This window comes from Melospiza melodia, chromosome 4, assembly GCF_035770615.1.
Source record: "Melospiza melodia melodia isolate bMelMel2 chromosome 4, bMelMel2.pri, whole genome shotgun sequence".
NCBI lineage: Eukaryota > Metazoa > Chordata > Aves > Passeriformes > Passerellidae > Melospiza > Melospiza melodia.
Window position 1 is genome coordinate 76,109,228 of NC_086197.1, and position 17,033 is coordinate 76,126,260.

Below are 17,033 nucleotides of genomic sequence, written 5' to 3' on the forward strand. Positions count from 1 at the left end.
TGCTCAGCTTAAATTATAAACTGCTTTGGCTGGGGTGACTATAGACATGGCCAAGCAAAGCTGTGGATAGCCCTCAAGTAGGTAGGTAAGCCTAGTAAGCCTGGCAAGTTTAGATGCCCCCAGAATCAAATCAGCATCTGAACAGCACTTTTGTATTGCAAATTTAAACAGATGCCTGGGTCTTGCTTGGGTCCTTTCTGGTGCCCTAAATACTTGACTGGATTCAGAATCTCTTACCTTTTTAATCCCCTCATGTAAAAACAATGGAATAGAGCATAAAACTAATGGTATAGTGACACCTATTTCAACAGTCCTTTAGAGTCATTACAGCCTGAACAAACACACATCATTTCTTATACATGTATACATACTTTACTGTCTTTCAAAGACTTGGTTGAGATGTTGGAGTTGAGTGTACTTTGCAAATCTGCTGCTGCTGCTGCTGATCTACTCACGCTGAAGACTGTGAGTTTACAAAGGAGGGAGTGAAAATGTAACTTGCATAAATTTAGGGAGCTAGTTTGGCTTCAAGCAAATCACTAAATATGGAGATCAAGGACACGAAAGAATTCTGCTTAATCATTAAAATTCTCAGTAAGTTAGAAAGAATTCAAAGTGAGAGAAAATAAAGTAAGAAAACACATTTTTACAGCTTGTGGATGGTAAAAACAGGTACCTAGATGATGCTATCATTAGGATAGTTCTTCGTGCTTTGACACTTTTAGAGCATGCAAATGATCTCGTCGCTCTTTAAGTACAAATAATTCAGCAGAAACTTCAACAAGGAAAACATTTTCAAGAAGCCCATCTCTTTCCCTCTGAAAGGTTTTGCAATAGAATAAAACAGTGCTTATAAGAAAAAATATCATTGTATCATCAGCCTACTTTCACAGCCATACCCTGAGTGAGGACTCCCAGTTCAGTTTCCTTGTTAATATGCAAAGAGGATGCTCAGCTGAAACATTAACTTTGTTACCTGGGAGATGTGATAAAATGGACTTTTTTTTCTATTTTCCTAATTTTTTTCTTTTCTATTTTCCTAATTTTTTCTACCCATCAGAATTCAGTGCAGGGGTTTCAGAGAGCTACCTAAGGAGAAGGTAATAGATTCTGTATTACACAGGTTAATTATCTTCTTTGCATCTCTACAGCTAACTCCAAAAGCACTGACTGTCCAGAAGTATTCCTGCAATCCTGGAGATACCCTTGAGAAAACTGTACTGTGCAAAAGAGCAGGATCTGATTCACAGACAGGGCAACTCCTCCCTTGGGGACGTAGAGCAGAAACCACTTATACTGGCATGAAATGCTGGAATAGTTATGCTAAAGAGGAGGTCACTCAGAATAGGGACATTGCCAGAAAAGGAGGATTAAGGCATTCTGTCAGATATAAAACCTTAACAAGTACATGAACAAAGGAGGGTAAACAGTGCAGAGGGAATAAACTGTACCAACTCCAGCTAGCTGCCCTGGGTACATTTTTTGATGATGGGTGTTGGGAACCAGCCACCTACGTGCAACACCTATTTAACAGGTAAAAGTTAGCCTGTTTGCTCATTTAATTTTAAATAATTCTGATAAAGTAGTTGCAATTACACCTGTTATCTGCCCACCATTAATAACTGAAATGAACAGAGAACTGTGATACAAGCACTGCAACACTATAGAAATTTTCTTAGCTTTCTCTCTAAAAGTGAGACTTGACAATCTTCACAATTATTATAGCTGTGCAAATCAAGTCTGTTCCTGCTTTATACAGCACTAATTCAAGCTGCCACTGCTCCCAACAGAATTATGTGAGACTTAAGTAAATGAACCAACTTATAATTTGTTTGCAGATATCACCAGTGTTGTGGTACACTTCATAACCAGGTTGCTACACTCAGGAATGCTGCTGAGCACCATATGTGAAGGGGTGAATAGTGTCCTAACAATGGTTAGAAAGAATTTGCCTATTTCAAGACTTTCTGAAAGTGATTTCTGAAGTGTTTAAATGAACAACTCTAATTTCTCCTCACTCTCAAATAATTCATAACAACTCAGAAAGTTCTGATTAACTTCATCACTATTAGAAAACCTGCCTGCTGCAGCTGGACACCTCAATTCTATAGATAAAACAAAGCAGGGAAGATTGGAATTCAGGTTATTATTTTTTTTTCTCAGCTGCCTCTGTTGTTTTTGGTTTTGATTTTTTTTTTCCTTGAACCTCCACCCACTCCTAGTGAGGCCACATCTGGAGTGCTGTGTCCAGTCCTGGGTTCCTCAGGACAAGAGAGACATGGGATCTCTGGAGCAGGTGCCACAGAGGGAGACAAAGACAGTTAAAGGGCTAGAATATCTCTCTTATGTGTCAAGGCTGAGGGAGCTGGGCCTGTTCAGCCTCGAGAAGGGACAACTGAGAGCATTAATGTTCATGGAGCAGATCATCTTGAGTGCCATCATGTGTAACATACAGGACAACCAGAGGTTCAGGACAAGCCAACAGGGATTTAGGAAAAGCAGGTCCTGCTCGAGCAACCTGAGCTCCTTGTACAACAAGGTGACCCACTTAGTGGATGATGGAAAGGCTGTGAATGTTATCTACTGGACTTCAGTAAAGCCTTCAATTACTGTTTCCCACAGCATCATCCTGGAGAAACTGGCTTCCCAGGGCTTGGATGGGCATACTCTTTGCTGAGTAAAAGCCTGGCTGGATGGCTGGGCTCAGAGTGGTGGGGAATGGCAGTGAGTTGGCAGTGGTGCTCCCCAGGGCTCAGTACTGGGGCTCATCCTGGTCAGTGCCTTTATCAATGATCTGGACAAGGGGATCAAGTGCACCCTCAGTGAGTTTGCAGGTGACACCAAACTGGGTGGGAGGGTTGATCTGCTGCAAGGAAGGAAGGCCCTGCAGAGGGATCCGGACAGGCTGGATCAATGGGCCGAGGCCAACTGCGTGAGGTTCAACAAGGCCAAGTGCCGGGTCCTGCCCCTGGGTGAAACAACCCCAGGCAGCACTACAGGCTGGGGGAAGAGTGGCTGCAAAGGGGCCCAATGGAAAAGGATCTGGGAGTTTTGGCCAGCAGCCATTTGAACATGATCCAGTGTGTGCTCAGGTGGCCAAGAAGGCCAATGGCACCTGGCCTGTATCAGCAATTGTGCGGCCAGCAGCACCAGGGCAGCAATTGTTCCACTGTACTCAGCACTGGAGAAGCTGTACCTTGAATCCTGTGCTCAGTTTTGGGCTCCTAACTAGAGGCAAGACATTGAGGGACTGGAGCATACCCAGAGAAGGGCAATGAGGCTGGTGAAGGGTCTGAGCACAGATCTGATGAGGAGCTGAGGGAGCTGGGACTGTTTAGCCTGGAGAAAGGCAGGCTGAAGTGGAACCTTATGAAAGGAGGTTGTAACAAGGTGGAGGTTGGCCTCCTCGCCCAAGGAACATGAGATAGGACCAGAGGAAATTGCCTCAAGTTGTGCGAGGGGAGGTTTAGATTGGATATTAGAAAAAATTTCTTCACTGCAAGGGCAGTCAAGCACTGGAACAGATTGCCCAGAGAAGTGGTTTAGTCACCATGCCTGGAGCTATTTAAAAGATGTGTACACGTGGCACTTTGGGACATAGTTTAGTGGTGGACTTGACAGTGCTGCATTAATGGCTGGATGTGATGATTTTAGGTCTTAGAGGTCTTTTCCAACCTAACCCATTCTATGATACCATTATTCTGTAAAAATGAACATTTTCAGTTCACAGCAGGGTAAGTACCTTGGATCAAAACTTTGGAAGCACAGATGACATTTTGGATGAACCAGCATTGCACCTGTTATTACTTCCCCCTACAGTCTACTGCTATCCAGGAAGCTTTCCATTTATTACTATATTTTTCTTCTTGTTTAGAAGAAATTATGTGATTTTAGTAGGTTTTACTGACACTATTAAACCACATCTGTTCAAATGGATAGACCCATGTTGTTATATTATTTTAGTGGGAAGATTTCAAATAACAGATATAGTTTACTAGAATTCATATTTTTAGTATTTATCCTTCCTTTTGCCAGTGTTATTCAATTAAATCTGTGACTGGCTTAATCTGGCGTAACTAAATCATGGTTTGATTAAGATGTGTTCTATTTTTGCTGCAGCTGATTCTGCTAACTTTCTGTTCTCCAGCCATTTTCTTGTATCTTCATTATCAAAGGCCAAGAAAAGAGAATTTATTCAAAAACATAAATGAATGTCTATTTTTATGCATTTCACATTTATGTAAATGTGAACAATTTCTCTGCTAATATGATGTTAAAGGATTAGTATGGCTTTTAAATGAATGCATTTTTTAGTTTAATGCATCAAAAATAAAACCCAGCGGCTTAATTCCCACAATAAATCTTACCTCTCTAATAGAGTTTCAAGACATCATTAAAAACCTGAAGCCTAAATGGGATGTTCTAACCTACATTTCCATGCTGTTGCTCTTTCATTTGAAATCCATTTTATACATTAAGAATATTTTCAATTTCTCATTTAAAAGAATTGGAGAAGGCATTTAACACCACTGAAATAACGTAATTTCAGGTGCAATTTAAGCAAGCAGAATAGAACAAAGCAAGTAACTAGAGCCTCAGTATGCCTTTTTATAAAATCATTAATTTAAACCTTAAGGGTAAAAAAAGCTCATTTATTCATCAAGAAGTTAATCCAGTTTGTTCCCTAACTAGGAACATTTTTTTTCTTTTTTTTTGTATGTCTATACTATTCATTAATGAAACAAAAAAATTCACCCAGGATTTCAGATCTATTACGTAAGTAAATATTACATTTTGGTGTAAAAATTTACATTGTTCAGAGAATCATTTGAATTTCACATTCATATTACCACTGAGGAGATAAAGGGAATTTCTTTCATATTGCCGTGCTCACTATTATTTTCTTTGACCATTTTCAAACTAATTTATTCTTTACATCAAAATCTCAAACGGAAACAGCACACATTGCAAGAATAGTATTTTTTTCTGTGTAAATTGAGCCCATCACGGTTCTGCGTAGTCACACCAATGGATAAAAAAAGCTTTTTTCCATTAGAAGTACTCTCTCTCTCATATGAATACTATTCTAAGCATATATGATATCCTCCCACAAAATACTAAATATTGAATTACAGAAAGATTCTTCAAGGTGAAGGAAAAAGAACATTGTAAGAGGAAAACACAATACAAAATCAGAAAATAATGAAAAAAAAAAACTTTAAATTCTGTATTTAGTACTGCAAAAGCACTTCACTACACACCTTGTAAACCAGACTGTAAATTAGTACTAGTAGACTGATAAGCATATTATTTTATCCACAATAGAGAATGAGTACATTTAATGGTTCAAAAATAAAAAAGCTTATTTACATATATACATATATAATATTTGTATTACACAATGAGGCTTCCAAAGTAATACCTGCTTGTTATGACACTATGTCTAGGCAGAGTAACAAGGTAGCTCTGAAATGAATTGAATTCCTATTTCATGAAAAGGCACTGGTTTATAATTATGTATACATCTTCATTCCAAACTACCATTTTTCCCTAAGCCAGGTTATTTGCTCAATTTGTAGACATACACAAAAAATGAAAATCTAATTTCTCTCCAATTACCCAGGTACACTAAGAGCAATTTCTCACAGCACAAGTATTAAAAATTATTTCATTCAATTTTGCCAGCTGTAACCTTTTTTGTAGTTGTAACAGCTAACGCACCTTTTTCACGCAAATGCAGTATCAAATATGAACATTTCAGAAAGAAAAACTCAAGAAACTATAACAGTGAAGGCATCGTAAAAGTGAAAATAAATCACTCCTCATTAACTTTGATTACTTCAAACACTTTGCTATGCTTTATAGTTTTTATAAATTACCTTACTCTTTGAGGCAATTTTCAGTCAATCCAGTCATAGTTAGAATAACAGTGCATCAAGGCAGCTTGTCAGTTAGACCCTTCTCCTTCACACATCTTGAAATATTGATCCTTCAAAGAAAATACAAAGGACTGTTCACTCAACTCTCAAGCAACACCTGCAGGTAATACAGACTTATTAACATAACACTATTTTGGATTTCAGCACATAAAGAATGAAAAATTGCTATAAATCAACATTAAAGACCAAAATTATTTTCTCAGACATGCTAATTTGAATTGAGAGAGAAGCTGTTGTCCCAGGATTTTTAATTTTACATTAAATTGCCTTACTGCTTATACACCAGAGAAACTGTATTTAACTAAAACCAGAAAGTACTCTTTAATCTTTAATATATAATTAAATCTTGGTGGTTTTTCAATTTATCCAGAGATATAGTACCTCTAAAAACTGTGCTTTGTTGTATTCATTTTAATCAAATGTTATTTTAATTGGGTCTGTAAGGACATGTAGAAACTACTGCACCATAGGCAAGAAAGTAATTTTTGATCTTCTATTCTTACATCTCTGAAACCAGCCTGGTTTGCAGTCTCACCTTTGACTTCCCTTCAGGCATTATTCCCTAGGGTTCCACAGCTTCAATTCCCAATTCAGATCTGCTCAAAAGAATAACATGTCTCAAAGCAGTACTTCTGGAAATCAAAACATATGGAAATGGGGATGTCTTACCAAATTTTCCATATGATCTATGGGAAGAAGCTGAAACCTAAGGTAGGGCTCCTGGGAATTGCTTCACAGAGCATGTGGACATAGCACAAACAAAAAGGCAGCTCTAGCCACCAGGTAGGTTCCTGATGTTTATGAAGGTGCCACCACATGAGCACATTATAGAACTGGAGGCCCTCCTTCCAAAAAGCAGCAAGAAATCAAGACAAGACCTTCCTTAGACAAGCAGCTGTGAATGGACTGCATCCCTCCCTCCCTAACCCTGATTTCTCCTAAGCACCCTTCCTTCTCGAAAACAGAAAGGGGTTGCCTTCTTTCATTCACCAAACCTGCAAGCTAGGCAGCACCACCAGACTGATAGAAAAGCTATTCTCCACACTGCTGAGTGCAGCCATCTATGACCAGAAAGGGTGGTGGGAAATAAAGCCCATCATGGGAAAAAACCTCAACCAGATCTTGACTAAGAACAGTCTACCTCATACTGAAGAAGAGGGTTTCAGACATGGCTTTTCTTACAGTCAGAATAATAAAATAATAAATCAATAATACACTCACACAGAAATCAGTTACAATAGCTAAGACTGGCTGGCAAATCCAGGCTGCAAAATTAGGGCAGCCCCTCTCCTAGTCCTCCTTTCCTTACAGGAACTTGACTCAAGCTGTTTCACTGTAATCATTTGAGAAGTAGTTCATCAGTTTCTAGCCTAAACAACACATTAAATTCATAACTATACTCTACAATTCAGTTAGGTTCAAATTTTCTGGGCAACATTAAACTTGAAATTAAAAGCTTCACTTCCTGTCAGAGTCAAATTTAAGGCAGCAAATCAACTTTCATCTCTAAATGCATGAAAACATTGTTTCTCATTCAAGACATATTAAAAAGTTCTAAGGATGGGGGTGTGGGTAATGCATTGAGGTTTTCTACATTTGTGGGTTTGGTTGGGGTTTTCTTTCTTTTGTTGGGGTTTTGCACTAAGTTTTATGCAGAAATGAATCAAATTTTGAAAGGGGTTATATCATGTTGGCTGCCTGTGCAGCACTCACTAGACAGCAATGAGCAAAGAAACCATTGCAAGATTCCTCTTCCTGGAGGAAAAAAGCAGAAAACAGGCATCAACATATTTAGGGATTTTCAGCATATGAATACTTTTCCTATAAACCTGAATAGCAGAAAAAGGGAAAAATCTGTGCCTTCTTTAAGAGTCATATCTTAAAGAGTTTTGGTTTTCTCACATTTGAAATGTGAATGGAACTCAAAGGCAACCAGGCTTTTTGTACCCCATATCATTGTTTTAAAAATGTGTACAAGTTTTCACAATGCATCTCAGGGATCTCTGCATTCATACTCATTTTTAACTTCACAACTCATTCTGTAACAGGAGCTGGTTTCTTTAAAAAGGAGTCACTTGGAAGCATTGCCCATGAAATCACAGAGAGGGTAAAGATGAAATAAGATATTTTCTCATTCTTCTTTAATCTTGATAGTGAGTTCCCAGCATAAGGCTGGGTCCAGCAGTTTAAATTAATTTTCATATATAATGCTTGCTGGTGGGTTGTTGCCACGTAAGATAATAAATTTCCCCTTAATTAAACCACATTCCTTTTTTTTTTTCACAGCAGCTGATAATCTTGGCTATTTTCAATGCTGCAAGATGTATTCACATCAGTATATGCTGGGAAAAGTATGATACACCTTTTGTTTAATGTCAAAAACCAGTATTTCCAGACATAAAATCAAGATTGGCATGACCAAGACTCTCTGAACTTCACACATAAGCTTTCTCACATATTTAATCAGAGAAAGTTTACCCTAAGTCATTATGCTGGTTTGGCAGAGATATTGAATGTCATGGGGAAAACAGAAAGAGGAAGAAAAGTCTCAAATATTTTAAATGGACAGAAGTGTAGTTAAAGTATTGTTTCAACAAAATGAATCACTTCAGTGTATATGAGTCAAGACACCTGCACCAAAACAAATCTCCCACTTCAAAAATCTGAGTTCAGAAAACAAAATTAAACCTGAACAAACTTTACTGCTGGGTCTATAAATGAACTCATCTATACAACTGGTTTTGCTGCTATAAAAGCATTAAGGGCCAGGTTAGAAAAGTAGTTTCCCCTTTATTTGCCAGCAATCACTGTAATCTCTTGATCATTGAAGTACTTTATCATAAGGTACTTTTCAGTACTTAAATCTTTCATATACCCTAAACAAGTCCTGGTATGAAAAAAGGAAGCTTCACAGAGACTTGAACAATGACTTTTCTTCTTTGGGTGGCTGGGTGGAGTCACAGAATTATGTAGGGAAGTTATTTCCACAAATTAAAATAGAACCTTTGTGTGTGTGTGTGAAGGGGTGGAATTAGGACCATGCATTCACTGGCTATACTCCCTTCTTTTTGCAACAACAGACCTTAGCAGTCTCTCCAGCATTTCCTTTTACTTAAATGAAAAAATTGGTACTTCATGTAAGGGTGAATTTTCCCACTGGACTTGCTCTGATCTAAAGAGAAGTAGCTGTCAAGAAGACATGAAAAGGTCCTGAGCTCTTCTGCTCCTCACTGCAAGCTCCTGCCCTCTCACCTCACATTTAAGAATTGTAGCATCCCGAGAGAGGTACGTCAGTTCATTGATCCAAGAGACAGAAACCTCTGCAAGAAAAGATTAGGTTTTGACATGACAGGGATTTCCTCAAAGAAACTACCTCTTTGGGATAACAGCCTGAAATTAAAGAAGGTAAAGCAGCACATGAAACTGTATCCCCAGCCTAAGATGTCATGGATGTGAGGTGAATGTAATGCTGAAGTATTCCCATCGCTCTACACTGACTCTGTTCCTTCCTACATAAGCATTGGCAAGGAATACTCTGCAAAGTCAAGGACAATTCCTTCTGAAGTAGAGTCAAACATCTGAAAACAGATATGTAATATTGATTTAAAAAAATCAAATAAAGGTCCTACTATCTCTGACTTAATCCATTTGACTCAGTGAACAGTGAATCAGTAACATCCACTGATTTTTCAAATCACTACCAAGTACATAAAAGTTAAAATGTGTTCCTCAAACACAGCCTTGCAAACAGGCTTGCTTTTCACCTACTTTTCTATGGCAAGAACTTCTCAGAATTGCAGACTTATTGCTTTCCCAAGGAATTCTGTCACAGTCTTCATATTTTGTTTATACTTGGCTTTTTCATTCAGGCTAATAAGCCATCCAGTATTTTGAACTGCTGATTATTCTGAATGACTTTCATTCAGACATTCTTTTCCATGACCTTCAGCAAGGACACAGTTTCTCCAGTGCCTGGGATTCACAGACATACTTTCTTTTTAAACTACTTTTCACTATAGCATCCCATTTCCTTCCAGATTGTAAAACTTTCAGGTTTAAATACATTCAACTGCTGGATGCCACAAACAATCCTACAGTACTCCTAACATGAAAAACCCTCCACTAAAATTTCTACCTCAGAAAACTGACTTCAGTTGTAACAATTTAGCTAAAAAGAGCACTAACTTGGACTGAGTTCTACTTTATTTATATCACTTCACATGCACAGAATTGTACTATCTTCAGCAGAATTTCTTCTAAAGCATACAGGGAAGAAGAGAACAGAATCGGATCTCCTGCCTTCACATAATTCCTGTGACGTGTCTGTATCACAACAGCAGAGCAATCCATAAAGTCCATACTGATTTTTCTCTCACCATGTCTCAGACACTTTTCATAAGATGTCACAAATTTCACTGTACATTTTTATTAAAAAACACTGACATTTTATTTTTCCCATCTTCATGATTCAAAGCATGTCTTTGTATTTCTTTCTAATGAGTTGCAGCATTGCTCCTAGTGTAGGCTGTTAGATATGTGAATTTTTAATTCTGAAGAGAAGCAATATATTCTGCAGACTCCATAAGTCATGTAAAAAGAAATGTCAAGCCTTTATTGCATTTCCCTGAGTTTTATATCCACCAACCTTTTAAATCGTACTTGAATAAATTAGTGTATTTGGTTTATCAGGAATAAAATAATTCAAGGAAGTGTAGGCAACTACTGTACACCAATGTATGCAGTTTTCTGCAAAATAATTCTAAAATAGTATCATCCTTCACATACATTTAACAGAATGTATTTTATAAATAGCATAAATTTTGTATCTGAGCGTTTTTATTTCTAACGATAGGAAAATTATGACTAAGACACTCGATCATATCTGAGAAGCTGTGGCAGCCCAGTTAAGTTCCCACTGACTGGGAAGGAGGAGAGATAACCCTCATTTTTACAAAAGGAATCAAAGGAAAACCCAGGAAACCACAGGCCAGTCAGTCTCACCTCAGTGCTTGGCAAGATTGTGGAGAGCAGAATTTCCAGAAAAGAATACTGAGAGACATTGATGGTCAGGAGGTGATTGGTGACAGTCAACATGGTTTCACTAAGAGAAAACTGCCTCACAAACAATAGGATGACAGCATCAATGGAAAAGGGAAGAGCAACTGACATCTCCCTGGATTTTGTGAAGTGTTTGACACTGTCCTTGCACTGTCCAGCATCCTTGTCCCTAAACTGGAGATAAATGGATTTGATGGATGGACCACTCAGGGGATAAGGAATTGGCTGGATGGCCACATTCAGAGAGATGTGGGCAATGACTTGATCCAAGTGGAAACCAGTGAGAAGCGGTGTACCTCAGGGGTCAGTGCTGGGACCAGGACTGTGTCACACCTTTGTCAGCGACACGGACAGTGGCATCCAGTGCACCTCAGCAGGTTTGCTGGTGACACCAAGCTGTGTGGTGTGGTCAACTGTGGCATTCACATTTTCTGGAAAAATCCTGGGCAAAGGGATTTTTCTGGAAAATGTGAATGCCACAGTCAACATGCTGGAGGGAAGGGCTAATGCCCAGAGGGACCTGCACAGGATTGAGAGGAGGGTCTGTGCAAACCTCATGAAGTTCTACAAGGCCAAGTGCAAGGTCCTGGTCAGGGCAGCCCCAAGTACAGGCTGGGCAGAGAACAGACTGAGCAGGCCTGAAGAGAAGGTCTTGGGTGTGTTGAGAAGCTCCACATGACCTGGCAATGGGCACTTGCAGCCCAGAAAGCCAAACATGCCCTGGGCTGCATAAAAGCAGCGTGGGCAGCAGGCTGAGGGAGGAGATTCCCCTCTATTACTCTGCCCTCATGAGATCCCACCTGGAGTGCAACATGCAGGTCTGGTGTCCCCAGCACAAGAAAGATGTGTCTCTGTTGGAACAAGTCCAGAGGATGGTAACTGAGATGATCAGAGGGCTGGAGCACCTCTCCTAGGAAGACAGGCTGAGAGAACTGGGATTGTTCAACCTGAAGAAGAGAAGGCTTTGGGGAGACTTACAAGTTCCCCTAAAGGGGCCTAAAAGAAAGCTGGAGAGGAACTCTATAAGGGCAAGTATTGACAGGACAAGGGGGAGCAACTTTAAACTGGAAGAAGGTAGGTTTATATTGGATATTAGGAAGCTATTCTTTACTGTGAAGACGGTGAAGCACTGGAACAGGTTGCCCAGAGAAGTGTGGACGTCCCATCCCTTAGGGGTTCAGGGGGAGGCTGGATGGGGCTTTGAGCAACCTGGTCTAGTGTAAAGTGTCCCTGCACATGGACCTTTCCAATCCAAACCATTCTATTTTTCTATAAAAATTATGGTTTAAGTGATAAAGTTACTAACGTTACATACTTATAAAAATAATCATATGTGTGTGTGTGTATATATATGCACACATATAAAAATAATATTTAGTCTGTCCTGTCACAAATTAGAACTATATTTCTCAACATAATGAGAATTTGTTGCTCTGATGAGTACATATCTTTAAAAATCCACCCTGATTGCAATTTCTGTGCTCACTGAATCTTAAATACTTCTGGCACAACACAGCTTTTCCATTTGCACACTAGTTTGCAAATTATATCTTTACTACCCAATAGTCAAATCAGCTATTGAAAAGAAATATGAAATATTTTATTTACAGTATTTATGGAAAAGGGGTGTAAACAAAGACAGATCAATGACAGAAAATTTGTTAGGTTAATATAATATTCTAGAATGTGACAAAGAGGGAGAATTAACCCAACATTCTCCATCAGAACTCATTGAGCTAATATCAGAATTTAAAATCTATTTTTGTCAAAAAACTAAACTTTGTGCCATGCTAAAGAAAAGCTCATAGGAGGATAAAGACTTGCAGAAGGTTCTTGCTACTAATTTCATTTCAACTGTTGGTATCCTTTTAGGAAGAAAAGAAAAGAAAAAAGGAACTTTCAAAACACTGTCAATAGAGTAAAAGAAGACAAATACTGCTTTTGACCTGAATGCTGGCCAAGAGGCATCCCACTGTGTAGGTTATTCCAAAAAGGAGATTTTAAAAACACATTTAATTCATCTATGAGAGTCCAATGTGACATTCCTTCAAAAATTAATCTAGTGCTATTTTTGTGCTCAAAGCTTCATGGTCTTTTCAGGCAGCACCCTGGTGGAGCAGCTCACTGCCTCCACTTTGCCCAGGCCACTGACACTGTTCAGGTTCTGTTTAAGCTTCTCCCTCTCTTTCAGCATTGTCAGTGCAAACACACATGCCAGCTACCATCTTTTCAAATCTGTAGGAATCCTTTATTTGTTAGGAAGTTTCTCTGTAGAGAAATGGACAAATGGTTCTGAGTGGAAAAGCATTTATCTCAGTTTAGCTCTGCTAATACAAACAGCAGTGGCTAAGTCAGTCTATCAGCATCAGGAAGCCCTCTCATAACAATAAATAACCATTTATTTTGTTCTCTAAAGGTAGACAGGTACTTTAGACATGAAAAAAGGGACCACATGCGTTATTAACTATAATAGAAGGATGTCAATGGGCGCAAGAACTTTCACAGGAAGTTTTCTACTAAGCTAGTTGTAGGTTTAAAGGTGCTGTACTCAGAAATTCCAAATTAATTTACACATGATCTTACTGACAACAGAATGCAATGAAAAGCACATTAACCTTTCTTGATGAAAGAAAGCACGTTTTTGTACAGAGGTACTGGCAGTGACAGTAGGTAGAGCCTTTCCTTTTGCCACTTGACAGAGTGCAGTGCAGAAGGTATACACAAAAGACACTGGCTACTGTTCCCAGGAGTCTACTCATCCTTTTTTTCTACACTATCATGATTTGCTTTAAAGGAATTACAAACCAAAAGTTTTTAGTGAGTAATTAATGGATTAATTTTTTTTTTTATTTTGCCAGGTAGAGTATTCAATTTGTTCTGTTATCTTGCCATTACATTAGGTCAGTATTTTCCTTACAAAACTTGAGTATAAAATTTAATATGAGATGGATATATCATTTCAAAACAATTTTTTCCTTTTTAATTAATGTCTGCTTTGGTGGCATTTCAAAAACTAATGAATATACAGACAAATGACTAGATGACAGATTTCAAAGAACTGTTTTTGCTCTCTGTGGCTAAACATTTGACAGTTTTCTTGCAGAAACGTGTTTCCTGAATAACACTTCATAGAAATTCAACAAAAAGAAAAAGAATTTATACTCAAAAGCTGTAAAAGCCAAAACCCCATGAACTGTAATTATTTTAGAATCTAAGTGGCCATCAACTTTTGTATATCCCAGTCTTTATTGTTTTGTTCTAGAACTGTACACTGTCATTATCTACTCTTTCAGCAGTATTAAAAGGCTTTACAAACTGCTGATACACAGTCATTTACTCTCTGGTGAAGCCAGAGAGCTTTAAAACATTATCAGAGCACATCACATATCAAAAGACACTTAGCTTCTGCAAAAGAGGGTTCCTGATGCCAGACAGATTACATTATTGAGCTGTTACAGTACTCAGATCTGCTAATTTTTAGAAGGCCCATGAGAGTTCATGAATCCCAAAACAAAACCAAAAGCCTCTGTGGGATACATGAGATTATGTTTTCCTCAGCATGCATTATTTAACAATGTTTCTGCTTTGGATTCCACAAATCCCATATAGATTAACCATTTAATAAAAGCCTGAAAATGTAGATGGTCCACAGATGCTTTTGCAATGTAACAGATTTTCTATTTCACAAAAGACTTACAAGGGTTGCAGAAAAAGGCATAACTGGAGAATTTTCATATCACAAATATTAGACTTCACCTTTTGCAACAGAGAGAATGCAATCCCTGGTGTTTAATTAGAAACCTGAAATCACCTACTATTGTACTATTCTAATACTGATCCCAAGTGATACTGTAAGCACTTTCCCCCTCTGATGATAGTGCCCACACAGCTGCATTATAGGGTCAGTGAGATTTTACCTCAGTTCTGTTGAAAGCTGAGGTCTTTCTTCCTGCCTCTGTCTAACCAGTTTAGGGCCAGAACTTTCAGTTTTCTATCCTGAGATGCATACATGATAAAAGAGCTTAATAGGAAAAGCAAAACCCATGCAAAGCACAAAAAGGAATTAATTCACTGCTCTGCAATGTTCAGTCACCCCCAGGAGGGCAGGGCCCTGTTATGTGTAATGGTTACTGGGGAAAACAAGCTCCATCATTCCAAATATTCCCCCTGTTCCTCCTCCTTCCCCTCTCTGCACATACTGAGCATGATATCATATGGAATCTCCCTTTGGTCAGCTGGGGTCACCTGTCCTGGCTGTGTCTCCTCCCAACCTCCCATGCAGTTCTAATTTCCTGGCAGAACAAGAAGCAGAAAAGGCCTTGGGTCTGTGTAAGCCCTGCTCAACAGTAACAAAAATATCTCTATGTTACCATCACTGCATTCAGCACAAATTCAAAAGACAGCCCCATACCATCTCTGTGAAAAAATGAACTCTCTCCAAGCCAAAATCAGAACTCAATGTGTCACAGAAAGCTTTCTATATCTCCTTTCAAATTATTTATGCTGAAAAAAAGCATTGTCATCTTTGTATGGATCTACCGACTTGTGTAGACTAGCACAGATGAAAAGAGCTCCAAGAAATCAACTAGAGAATAAATCAAATATTCTGAACCTAATTCTATCAGTTTTCCTATATCACCAGGAATGCAACCCCACCACAGACACCCAAAGGTAATGAATAGTATCCTAACTTGGTAATGTCAATAGGAATTCTGCTGCTAAGCTCAATTAGACAAATAAGGTTATCACCCAGATGAGTACAAGTAACAAAGGAGCTACATAACCTGGTACAAAATGGGTTCCTCCTGGAGATAAAATGGAAGGTGTACTGAACCAATGTGATTTAAATTTAGGAGTGGAGTACAGGTCAAGTAATCAGCTTTCCTGAGGTCTGTGAGAAGAAAGCAGGGTGCAACAGAGCACCTGAGATCAAAGGTGCTGTGCCAACCATGTCTCACAGAAGTCACTGTCATTGTGCCCAGCAGACAAGGATGGTAACTGCACACACAACAGAGATAACTGCTGACACCTGTCAGGGTGCAGTGCACACACAACATATTGCCCTGCAGCCTGTTTGGGCCCTAAGCCTGTGCTCTTTGTAACCTTTCTCTCACAGGCTCATTTCTTGTACAATACCTCTTCATAAAACTCTCCTGAAGGCAGGACCAACAGTGGAGCCCTCCACTGAACCACAGGTGCAGAAGAAGAGCTGAACCTTTCCAAGAGAAGATGTGCTACTGCAGCTGCAAGAACAATCATGGGTGCAGGAACATTTGCTGCTGCAATCTGCAACTCACTGTTCGTATATTTGTACTTTTCCAAGGAAGAAAATCTTGTTCTTGACTGGTTAGGTCATTCAATGCTGCACCTATGGAACTCAGGGATATGTAATAACTTGACAATGAACAAGCTGAGAAGATTAAATACTGTATACACAAGACAAGATCCTACTTGAACACCTTAGACCAAACCCAGAAAAAAGACACATGTTTTCAAGCCCTGAACACCATAAGAAGAGTAATTCACATTGCTGGTTTGGGCATCTATGTCCTCTGTTATACTGAACACAAAAGACATTTTTGCACAGTATTCAAACAGCTACTTATCTCAGTGAGGAAATACCTACCTAGACAGCAGAAATTAATGGAAGTTTTAAAATTCTTTGTCCTGAGTTTAAAATACTATTATATCAGCATAGAACCAGAAAAGAGAACTGCAAACCTTTTGTGCAGTGATGAGAACATATAATGACTTTGAATATGGAAAAAGGATGCAGCAACACTTTGCACATTAGCATGGTAGAATCACACCAATAATCATAGAATATACTGACTTGGAAGGCACCCTTTAGGATCATCAAGTCCAACTCCTGGCCTGACACAGAACAGTCCCAAGAATCCCACAGTGTGTCTAGAAGTGTTTTTTAAATGCTTCTTGAGCTCTGACAGGTTGGTGCTGTGACCATCTCCATAGGGAGCCTGCCCCAGTGCTCATATAGCTGCAGAGCAGGAGGAAACCTGTATAGCAGGCCTTGAG

At 38.9% G+C, this 17,033-nt stretch overlaps 1 protein-coding gene across 20 annotated transcripts in view; it reads right to left on the reverse strand.

The window, feature by feature from the left end:
- Positions 1-17,033, reverse strand: part of NRCAM (neuronal cell adhesion molecule) — a 145,373-nt gene that overhangs the window by 74,672 nt on the left and 53,668 nt on the right. For 18 of the 20 annotated variants that reach the window (XR_010027615.1, XM_063155228.1, XM_063155226.1 and 15 more), the window contains exon 3: positions 5,880-5,989. The exons of 1 other annotated variant lie outside the window; for it this stretch is intronic. The gene's annotated coding sequence lies outside the window, so the exon portion shown is untranslated. The remainder of the gene's footprint in view (positions 1-5,879; positions 5,990-17,033) is intronic. One more of the 20 variants, XM_063155212.1, reaches the window with a different exon arrangement.